Source organism: Loxodonta africana, chromosome 22, assembly GCF_030014295.1.
Source record: "Loxodonta africana isolate mLoxAfr1 chromosome 22, mLoxAfr1.hap2, whole genome shotgun sequence".
NCBI lineage: Eukaryota > Metazoa > Chordata > Mammalia > Proboscidea > Elephantidae > Loxodonta > Loxodonta africana.
The window spans coordinates 68622517-68634764 of NC_087363.1; positions in this window are offsets into that span (position 1 = coordinate 68622517).

The window sequence follows — 12248 nt, forward strand, 5'->3', positions numbered from 1 at the left end:
GTGAGTAATCTGACCACATTTGTGCTCTTGGCCCCTGTGTCTGGATGGGTGTGGCAGTGGGTGGATGTGGGGTCATGAGCCTCTGTTTGCTGGTATTCCTTAGTGACCGAGGACAGTCTGGGCAGGGTTGGCCACTGTCATCAGCCTGATGCGGGGACTGGGAGTGGTCCTCACTGAGTGGATGGAGCATCAGGTGTGGTGCGTGTGTTGTGCAAGTGGGCCCATAGTTGTCACTGCTTAAGTGAAAGGGTATGCGTGGTAAGGGTGGTGGGTGGATACACGAGCATGGTCACACTGGCTCCTCCTCACACATGGCAGGGGGAGGGGGAAGAGGCAAGCAGATGTACACATAGTCGCACTGCTGGCACCTCTCACCAGGCGAAGGGAAGGAAGAGGAAGTGATTAGCAGGTGCAGTTGTGGTTATGCCATCGGTGCCTTCCACTGGGCAAGGGGCAGGGTTAGGCAGCGGCAAATGGGTGCATGCACAGTTGCACTGCTGGCCCCATTCACAAGCCAGGAGGAGGGATAGGGAGTGGTAGGCTGGATTGTGCACAGTCAGGATGCTTGCACCTCTTGTCAGGGAAAGGGTACATGGGGGAACAGTGGTCAGGCCCCTGCAGGATGGCACCATCTGGGCCTCTCATTAGGCAGGAGAAGGGGTAGGGAACTGCTAGTATGCCCATAGATACACTGTTGGTGCCTCTTCCTGGGCAGAGGGGGTTGGAGGAGCAGCAGGCAGACACATGTGATGTTGCATTGCCTGGGCCTCTCATGAGACAGAGGAAGGGGGGAGGGAACAGCAAATGCATGCATAGCCACTCCACTGGTGCCTCCTGTTGGGCAGAGGTGAGGGAGGAGGTAATGGCAGGTAGGCATCTGCTCAGAACATTAAACTAATATTATAAAAACCTCCCATCATGTCGCTTATCACTTAATTCAAATTTTTCATATTCTTACCAGGAAGAATAACCTTTTTCAAATACAAGATTATCCATGTCACTCCCCTACTAAAAGTTTTTAGTGGCTCCTCATTGGCTGTAATGTCCCAGCTTCTTAGTTAGGCATACGTGACTCTATGACTTGGCCCCTCTCTCATCCCTGTGGCTGTATCTGCCCAAACTCCCTATCTTATACCATTCTTAACACCATAGACCAGTATGTCATTCCCTAAACACATCACGTTGTTTCAGGCTATGAGGTTTTCAGTCACACATTCTCACTTTTTATGTATGCTTGCCTCACACTTTACCAATCCAACTCTCAATTGTTTGTGGTTCTCAGTAATTTGATGTCTCCTTTTGGGAAGTTGGAAGTTGGCTTCTGGATTGGGTACAAATAAATAACCCACAAAAACTTCATGAACCATTTCTTTCCCATTCCCAGCACAGGGTTTCCCCAGGATTCAGGCCATACCTCCGCAACACCACAAAGGAATAGTCTTCTGTCAGGCGTCATGACACCTCTCTCTCTGTTCTCTTTCCCACCTCCCATGACACCACTCTCTGCAGCGCTAATGTTTTCTTGCTGCACATCTATTCTGGCCTTTCCTATTTTTAACACTGTAATTCCCTCTTAGCATACCTCCTCCCCACATCAAAACTCCTAAGTCTTCCTCTGAACAGTAGCAGGAAAACAAATAATTGAATATTTCTTCCTACAAGGATGCCAGCAATTTATAGACACCATATGTTAATTACCTCAGCAATATGTACATTTTTAAAGCAGAACATATCTATCAAAAAGAACTCATTACTAAAAATAGAGCTTGGGGAAGGGCAATATAGTATAATTCAGGAACCCAGAGAAAGACTCTTTAAGTAGTGTATTAATTATTCACTGCTACATAAAAAATTACCACCACACCCGGTGACTTAACGTAACAAACATTTATTATCCTATAGTTTTTACGTGTCAGGAATTTGGGAGCAGCTTATCTGGGTGGTTCTGGTTCAGAGTCTCATGATATTGCAATCAAGATGTTGGCTGCAGTCAAATGAAAGCTTGGCTACGATTAGATGGTCCATTTCCAAGATGATGCACTCACATGGTTCTTGTCAGGAAGCCTCTGTTCTTTGCTGGTTTCTGTTCCTTGCCAGCTGGATCTCTCCATTGGTCTACCTAAGTGTCCTCATAAAGTGACAGCTAGCTACCTTCAGAATGAGTGACCCATGTGAGAGAGAGCAAAGAGGAAGCTGCAGTATCTTTTATGGTCTAGTCTTGGAAATTACACACTCTCTTCTTCCATATTCTATTCCTTAGGAATAAATCACCTTCACTCAAGGTATAAGACTTAGGCTCCACTTTTGAAGGGGAGGATAGCCAAAGAATTTGTGGATATATTTTAAAATGGTCACAGGTAGAAAAACTATTACATAAGGCAAGGATGACAGTCAATAGGTAGATGATTGCTCCAGGTCTTCTTCCTTTTTCCCTGCACACGATCAGACACAGAGAATAAGATTACCGAAGGGATGTTTCCCAGGAGTGTCTGTGACTTGTTCACTTTTGTGCACTCTCAGTCACCCCTTGTAAGAAATAACCTGTTTCATCTATGCAGAGTGTTGATTGATGCATGGATATGGGAATTCTCAGCAGTGCTCCTTGTTTAACTAGGAGCACATAATCAAAATTTCCCACTGAGTAGTTTAATTCAACTGACATTCAATTATTTACAGCTTTTACCCTAGAAGACATTTAAAGTTTGCTGTTGCAGAGCAAGGTTCATAAACACTAATGTTTGAAAGAATCTTCAGAAGAGCTTGTTAAAATGCAGATTCCTGGGCTCCAAAACCAGTGATTTTGATTCAACAGAACTACAGTAGAACCAGAAATTTGAATTTTAATATATAGCAAGTAATTATGATACAGTTGATCAAAGATCACACTTTGAGAAACAGTAGTTGTAGTGGACATTGTTGGTTCCACACCCAGATCCCCTTTACTAAGCCGGTGCACCCTACTCGGTTTCTGCCAATGTTGGCTGTCAATGGAGCATAGCTTTTCCCTTCTCCAGAGAATCCCCTTATAAACAGGGCACACCTAGCCTAAGAGGCTACATCTGAGGTCAATGATTGTGACTTACTCAGAGGTAGAAAGGCTTGGCTACTTGCCTCTAAAAGAATTGACTCTGTGGGTCAATTCAAGATTCAGACTTCCACAGGTGATCAACTTGAAGCTAGTTCCCACCTGAGACCACAAATGCTTTCATAGATCCTTTGCTCTGCCCTATCATGCTTCCCTCAGCTCTGTTTTTCTGAGAGGACTCCCTCAGTCAATAAATCATATGGAGAAAAACCCTTTTTTCAAGCTCTGCTTCTAGACAATTCTATAGATAAACTAAACTTGGCCTCTGCACTAGAAAATGGATAAGTTCCTAGTGGGATTAATATATATATATATATATATATATATATATATATATATATATATATATTCACCATGGGAGACACCATTTGAGGTAGGTAGGACTGGGTTCAATGGGGAGGAATTTCAATAGAAGGAATATTTGGTAATGGTCAAGAAACCAAAATGATTCATTACATTGGGCAAATCTGCTGCGAAAGGTCCCTTTAAAATGTTTATCCATTTGTCTGTTCATGGGCACCTAGTTTGTTTCCATCTTTTGCTATTGTGTACAGTGCTGTAATGAACATGGGTGTGCATATATCTGTTTGTGTGAAGGCTGTTATTTCTCTAGGATATATTCCAATGAGTGGGGTTGCTGGATCTTATAGTAGTTCTACTTCTAGCTTTTTAAGGAAACTCCAAATCAATTTCCGAAGTCGTACCATTTTACATTCCTACCAGCAGTGTATAAGTGTTCCAGTCTCTCCACAACCTCTCCAACATCTATTACTTTCTGTTTTTTGGATTAATGCTTACCTTGTTGGGGTCAGGTGGTATCTCATTATAGTTTTGATTTGCACTTCTCTAATGGCTAATGATAGAGAGCATTTCCTTATGTATCTGTTAGCCTCTTGGATATCTTCTTTGGTGAAATGCCTGTTCATATCCTTTGCCCATTTTTTAATTGGGTTGTCTTTTAGTTGTTGAGGTTTTGCAGTATATTGTAGATTTTAGAGATTAGATGCTGATTGGATTTGTCATAGCCAAAAATTTTTTCCATTTTTTCGTTGTCTTTTTTTACTATTTTGGTGAAATCTTTGGATGAGCATAAGGGTTTGAGTTTTAGGAGCTCCCAGTTATGTAGTTTCTCTTCTGGCTTGTGCATTGTTAGTAATGTTTTGTATTCTGTTTATGCCATGTATTAGAGCTCCTAGCATTTTCCCAAATTTTTTCCATGATCTTTATCATTTTAGACTTTATATTTAGGTCTTTGATCTATTTAGTTTTCATGCATGGTGTGAAGTATGGGTCTTGTTTCTTTTTTTTTGCAGATGGATATCCAGTTATGCCAGCATCATTTGTTAAAGAGACTGTATTTTCCCCAATTAAAAGACTTCGGGCTTTTGTCAAATATCAGCTGCTCATAGGTGGATGAATTTATGTCTGGATTCTCAATTCTGTCCCATTGATCTATGTATCTATTGTTGTACAAATACCAGGCTATTTTGACTACCTTGGAGGTATAATAGGTTCCAAAATCTGGTAGTGTGAGGCCTCCCACTTTGTTCTTCTTCAGTAATATTTTACTCATATGGGACCTCTTCTCTTTCCATATGAAGTTGGTGATTTGTTCCTCCATCTCGTTAGAAAATGCCATTGGAATTTGGAATGGGATTCCATAGTATCTGCAGATCACTTTGGGTGGAATAGGCATTTTCACAATGTTGAGTCTTCCTATCCATGAGCAAGGTATGTTTTTCCACTTACGTGGGTCTCTTTTGGTTTCTTGCAGTGGTTCTTATAGTATTCTTTGTGTAAGTCTTTTATGTCCCTGGTTAGATTTATTCCTAAATGTTTATCTCCTTGGGGGCTATTGTAAATGGTATTGATTTGGTGATTTCCTCTTTGAAGTTCTTTTTGTTGGTGTAGAGGAATCCCACTGATTTTTGTATGTTTATCCTGTATCCTGATACTTTGCTGTAATCTTCTATTGGTTCCAGTAGATATCCTGTGGATTCTTTAAGGTTTTCTGTGTATAAGATCATATCATCTGCAAATAGAGAAACTTTTACTTCTTCCTTCCATATTTACTTGTTCTACCTCTGTTTGTGTTAGTTTAGACAGTGTGTTTCTAGAAATTTGTCCATTTCCTCTAGGTTTTCAAATTTGTTAGAGTACAATTTTTCATAGTATCCTGTTATGATTCTTTTAATTTCAGTTGGATACGTTGTGATATCACCCATCTCATTTCTTATTCAGGTTATTTGCTTCCTCTTCTGTTTTTCTTTTGTTAGTTTGGCCAATGGTTTATCGCTTTTGTTGATCTTTTGAAAGAACCAGCTTTTGGTCTTGTTAACTCTTTCTATTGTTTTTCTGTTCTCTCATTTAATTCTGCTCTAATTTTTACGATTTGCTTTCTCTAGTGCCCAAGGGCTCCTTTTGCTGCTCTCTATTTGTTCAAGCTGTAGGGTCAATGTTTTGATTTTGGCCCTTTCTTCTTTTTTGGATATATACATTTATTCCTATAAATTGACCTCTGAGCGCTGCTTTTGCTGTGTCCCAAAGGTTCTGGTAGGATGTGTTTTCATTCTTATTTGATTCTGTGAATATCTTTATTCCATCCTTAATTTCTTCTGTAACCCAGTAGTTTCTGAGCAAGGAGTTGTTCAGTGCACATGTGTTTGATTTTTTTCCTCGCTTTTCCGTAATTGATTTCTACTTTTATGGCTATATGGTCAGAAAAGATGCTTCATAATGTTTCAATGTTTTGGATTCTGTTAAGGCTTGCTTTATGGCCTAATCTGTGGTCTATGCCGGAGAGTGTAACATGTGCACTGGAAAAGAAACTATACTTGGCTGTTGTTGGGTGGCATTTTCTGTATATGTCTATGAGGTCAAATTAGTTGATTGTGGCATTTAGACCTTCCGTATCTTTATTGCTCTCCTTTCTAGATGTTCTCTCCTTCACCAAGAGTGGTGTGTTGAAGTCTCGTTGTATTTTTGTGGAGCTCTCTGTCTCCCTTTTCAATGCTGTTAGAGTTTGGTTTAGGTACTTTGGAGCCCAGTCATTGGATGTGCAAGTATTTGTTTTGCTTATGTCCTCCTGGTGTATTGACCCTTTAATCATCATATAGTGTCCTTCCTTATCCTTTGTGGTGAATTTAAGTTTAAAGTCTATTTTGTCAGAAATTAGTATTGCCATTCCTGCTTTTTTTTTTTTTTGTTGTCTGCTTGATATATTTTTTCCATCCTTTGAGTTTTAGATGGTTTGTTAAGTCTAAGGTGTGTTTCTTGTAGGCAGCATATAGATGGGTCGTGTTTTTTGTTTGTTTGTTTTTTTAATCTATTCTGCCACTCTCTGTCTCTTTATTCATGCATTTAGTCCAGTTATATTCAGTGTAATTTTTATTGTGCTTTAAGTGAAATTTTACAAATCCAGTCAGTCTCTCATACAAAAATTTATATACACCCTGCTATAAACTCCTAGTTGGTGTCCCCCTAATGAGACAGCACACTCTTTCCCTCCACTATCTATGTTCGTGTCCATTCGGCCAGCTTCTGACCCCCTCTGCCCTCTCATCTAACCTTCAGACAGGATATGCCAACATAGTCTCATGTGTCTACCTGATCCAAGAAGCTCACTCCTCACTAGTATTATTTTCTATCCCATAGCTCAGTCCAATCACTGTCTGAAGAGTTGGCTTTGGGAATGGTTCCTCTTTAGGGCTAACAGAAGGTCTGGGGACCATGACCTCTGGGCTCCTTCTAGTCTCAGACAATTAGGTCTGGTCTTATTACGAGAATTTGAGGTCTGCATCCTACTGCTCTCCTGCTCCCTCAGTGGTTCTCTGTGGTGTTCCCTGTCAGGGCAGTCATCGGTTGTAGCGGGGCACCACTTAGCTCTTCTAGTCTCAGGCTAATGTAGTCTCTGGTCTATATGGCCCTGTCTTTTGGGCTCATAATTACCTTGTGTCTTTGGTGTTCTTCATTCTCCTTTGATCCAGGTGGGCTGAGACCAATTGATGCATCAGTTGCTAGCATTTAAGACCCCAGATGCCACTCTTCAAAGTAAGATGCAGAATGTTTTCTTAATAGATTTTATTACGCCTATTGACTTGGATATCCCCGGAAACCATGGTCTCCCACACCTGCTACACTGGCCATCGAAGCATTCAGTTTATTCGGTAATCTGCTTTCAGTTTAGTCCGGTTGTGCTGATCTCTCTTGTATTGTGTGTTGTCTTTCCCTTCACCGAAGATACTTCTTATCTACTATCTAATTAGTGAGAAACCCTCTCCCTCCCTCCCTCCCTCCCAAAGCTTGTAACCATCAAAGCATATTTTCTTCCCTGCTTAAACTATTTCTTGAGTTCTTATAATAGTGGTCTTTTTGCAACTAATTTCACTCAGCATAATGTCTTGCAGATTCCTCCATGTTATGAAATGTTTCACAGATTCGTCATTGTTCTTTATCGATGCATGGTGTTCCATTGAGTGAATATACCATAATTTATTTATCCATTCATCCTTTCATGGGCACCTTGGTTGCTTCCATTTTTTTTTTTTTTTTGCTATTGCAAACAGTGCCGCAATGAATATGGGTGTGCATATATCTGTTCGTGTAAAGGCTTTTATTTCTCTAGGATATATCCCAAGGTGGGGATTGCTAGATCATATGGTAGTTCTATGTCTAGTTCTTTAAGGAAGCACCAAATCAATTTCCAAAGTTGTTGTACCATTTTACATTCTCACCAGCAGTGTATAAGTGTTCCAGTCTCTCCACAACCTCTCCAACATTTATTATTTTTGTTTTTTGGATTAATGCAAGCCTTGTTGGAGTGAGATAGAATCTCATTGCCATTTTGATTTGCATCCCTCTAATGGCTAATGGGAAACCTCCTCATGTATCTGTCTGCAGCCTGAATGTCTTCTTAGTGAAGTGCTTGTTCATATCCTTTGCCCATTTTCTAATTGGGTTATTTGTCTTTTTGTAGTTGAGTATTTGCAGTATCATGTAGATTTTAGAGATCAGATGCTGATCAGAAATGTCATAGATGAAAACTTTTTCCTAGTCTGTAGGTAATCTTTTTACTCTTTAGGTGAAGCCTTTGGATGAGTATAAGTGTTTGATTTTTAGGAGTTCCCAGTTAGTTTTTCTTCTGCTTTGCTAGTAATGTTTTGTGTACTGTTTTTGCCATGTATTAGCATTGTCCCTATTTTTTCTTCCATGATCTTTTTTGTTTTAGATTTTATATTTAGGTCTTTGGTCCATTTTGAGGTTTTGTGTGTGTGTGTGTGCATGGTGTGAGCTATAGGTCTTGTTTCATTTTTTTGCAGATGGATATCAGTTTTGCCAGCACCATTTGTTAAAGAGACTGTCTTTTCCCCATTTAACTGACATTGGACCTTTGTCAAGTATCAGCTGCTCGTACGTGGATGGATTTATGTCTGGATTCTCAATTCTGTTCCATGATCTATGTACCTGTTGTTGTACCAGTACCAGGCTGTTTTGACTACTGTGGCAGTATAATAGGTTCTAAAATCAGGTAGTGTGAGGCCTCCCATTTTGTTCTTCTTTTTCAGTAATGCTTTGCTTATCTGGGGCCTCTTTCCCTTCCATACAAAGCTGGTGATTTGTTTCTCCATCTCATTAAAAAATGTCATTGGAATTTGATTCAGAATTGCATTTTATCTGTAGATGGCTTTTGGTAGAATAGAAATTCTTATGATGTTAAGTCATCCTATTCATGAGCAAGGTATGTTTTTTCCAGTTATGTAGGTCTCCTTTGGTTTCTTGCAGTAGTGTCTTGTAGTTTTCTTTGTGCGGGTCTTTTACATCTCTGGCAAGATTTTTTCCTAAGTATTTTATCTTCTTAGGGGCTACAATAAATGGTATCGATTTGGTGATTTCCTCTTCAATGTTCTTTTTGTTGGTGTGGAGGAATCCAACTGATTTTTGTATGTGTATCTTGTATCCTATTACTCTGCTGAACTCTTCTATCAGTTTCAGTAGTTTTCTTGAGGATTCCTTAGGGTTTTCTGTGTATAAGATCATGTCATCTGCAAATAGAGATACTTTGACTTCTTCCCTACTATTCTGGATACCTGTTATTTCTTCATCTAGCCTAATTGCTCTGGCTAGGACCTCCAGCTCAATTTTGAATAACAGTGGTGATAAAGGGCATCCTTGTCTGGTTCCCAATCTCAAGGGTAATGCTTTTAGACTCTCGCCATTTAGGATGATGTTGGCTGTTGGGTTTGTATAAATGCCCTTTATTATGTTGAGGAATTTTGCTTCTATTCCTATTTTGCTGAGAGTTTTTATCATGCATGGGTTTTGAGCTTTGTCAAATGCCTTTTCTGCATCAATTGATGAGATCATGTGGCTCTTCTCTTTTATTTATATGATGCATTACATTAACTGTTTTTCTAATGTTGAACCATCCCTGCATAAAAAAATTTTTTTTTTTTTTTTTTTTTTTTATACAGGTACCTAGTATGAATCCCACTTGGTCATGGTGAATTATTTTTTTGATACGTTGTTGGATTCTATTGGCTAGAATTTTGCTGAGGATTTTTGCATCTAAGCTCATGAGGGATATAGGTCTGTAATCTTCATTTATTGTGGTGTCTTTACCTAGTTTGGGTATCAGGGATATGCTGGTTTCACAGAATGAGTTAGGGAGTGTTCGCCCTTTTCTGTGCTCTGAAAGACCTTTAGTAGTAGTGGCATTAACTCTCCTCTGAAGTTCGGTAGAACTCTGCAGTGAAGCCATCCAGGCCAGGGTTTTTTTTTTTTTGGGGGGAGTTTTTAAATTACTGTTTCAATTACTTCTTTTGTTATGGGTTTATTTAGTTGTTCTACTTCTGTTTGTGTTAGTTTAGATAGGTAGTGTGTCTCTAGAAATTCAACCATTTCTTCTAGCTTTCAAATTTCTTAGAGTACAATTTTTCATAGTAATCTGATATGATTCTTTTAATTTCAGTTGCGTCTGTTGTAATATCACCCATCTCATTTCTTATTCGGATTATTTGATCCCTCTCCTGTTTTTCTTTTGTCAGTTTGGACAATGGTTTATCAATTTTGTTAATTTTTCCAAAGAACCAGCTTTTGGTCTGTTAACTTTTTCAATTGTTTTTCTGTTTTCTATTTCATTTAATTCTGCTCTAATTTTTATTATTTGCTTTTTTCTGGTGCCTGAGAGTTTCTTTTGTTGTTCTCTTTCTATTTGTTCAAGTTGTAGGGATAATTCTTTGATTTGGGCCCTTTCTTCTTTTTGGATGTGTGCATGCATTGATATAAATTGGCCTCTGAGCACTGCTTTAGCTCTGTCCCAAAAGTTCTGATAGGAAGTGTTTTCATTCTCATTGGATTCTATGAATTTCTTTATTCCATCCTTGATATCTTACATAACCCAGTCATTTTTGAGCAGAGTGTTGTTCAGTTTCCAAGTGATTGATTTCTTTTCCCTGCTTTTTCTGTTATTGATTTCTACTTTTATGGCCTTATGGTCAGAGAAGATGCTTTGTAATATTTCAATATTTTGGATTCTATTAAGGCTTGCTTTATAACCTAATATGTGGTCTATTCTAGACGATGATCCATGTGGACTGGAAAAGAAAGTAGCCTTGACTTCTGTTTGTTGGAGTGTTCTGTATATGGCTGTGAGGTCCAATTGGTTGATTGTGGCATTTAGATCTTCCATGTCTTTACTCAGGTTCTTTCTGGATGTTCTGTCCTTCACTGAAAGTGGTGTGTTGAAGTCTCCTACTATAACTGTGGAGCTGCCTATCTCACTTTTCGATGCTGATGGAGTTTGTTCTGTGTATCTTGCAGCCGTGTCATTGGGTGCATAAATATTTAATATGGTTATAGCCTCCTGGTATATTGTCCCTTTAATCTTTATATAGTGTCCTTCCTTATCCTTTGTGGTGGATTTAACTTTAAAGTCTATTTTTCAGAAATTAATGTTGCCACTCCTTCTCTTTTTTGATTATTGTTTGCTTGATATATCTTTTTCCATCCTTTGAGTTTTAGTTAGTTTGTGTCTGTAAGTCTAAGGTGTGTTTCTTGTAGGCAGCATATAGACGGATCGTGTTTCTTTATCCAGTCTGAGACTCTCTGTCTCTTTATTGGTGCATTTAGTCCATTTACATTCAGTGTAATTATGGCTAGGTATGAGTTTTTTTTTTATGAGTTTAGTGCTGTCATTTTGATGTCTTTTTTGTGTGTTGTTGACAGTTTCTTTTTCCCACTTAATTTTTTGTGCTGAGTAGGTTATCTTTATATTTTGTCTTTTCCTCTTATTTGTTGTTGTTGATTTTGTTTCTGGTGAGTGTCTATTTTTTTTCTTGTATTTTATTTTCATGAGTAGGATAGTTTGTCTCCTTTGTGGTTACCTTAATATTTACCTCTATTTTTCTAAATTTAAATGTAAATTTTATTTCTTTATATTGACTTGTCTTCCTCTCCATATGAATGACCTATGACTACATTTCTTAGTCCCTCTTTATTATTTTAATGTCTTCTTTTACATAATGACATTGCTATTTCCCTATTTTTACCTTTTTTTTATCTTGATTTATTTTTGTGATTTCCCTATCTGGGTTGACATCTGATTGCTCTGTCCAGTGTTCTAGTCTTGGCTGATATCTGAGATCATTCATTTTCTAACCAGAGAACTCCCTTTAGTATTTCTTGTAGTTTTGGTTTGGTTTTTACAAGTTCCCTAAACTTTTGTTTATCTGGAAATGTCCTAATTTCGCCTTCATATCTGAGAGACAGTTTTGCTGGATATATGATTCTTGGCTGGCATTTTTTTTTTCCTTTAATGCTTTATATAAGTCATCCCACTGCCTTCTTTTTTCGTGGTTTCTGCTGAGCAGTCTGAGCTTATTCTTATTGTCTCTCCTTTGTAGGTGACTTTTCATTTATCTCTAGCTGCTCTTAAAATTCTCTTTATTTTTGGTTTTGGCAAGTTTGATTATATCTTGGTGACTTTCTTTTAAGGACTACCTTATGTGGAGTTCGATGAGCATCTTGGATAGACATCTTCTCATCTTTCATGATATCAGGGAAGTTTTCTTTCAACAATTCTCCCTGTATTTTCTGTTATCCCTTCCTGTTCTGGTACTCCAGTGACTCGTAGGTTATTTCTCTTGATAGAGTCCCACGTGATTCT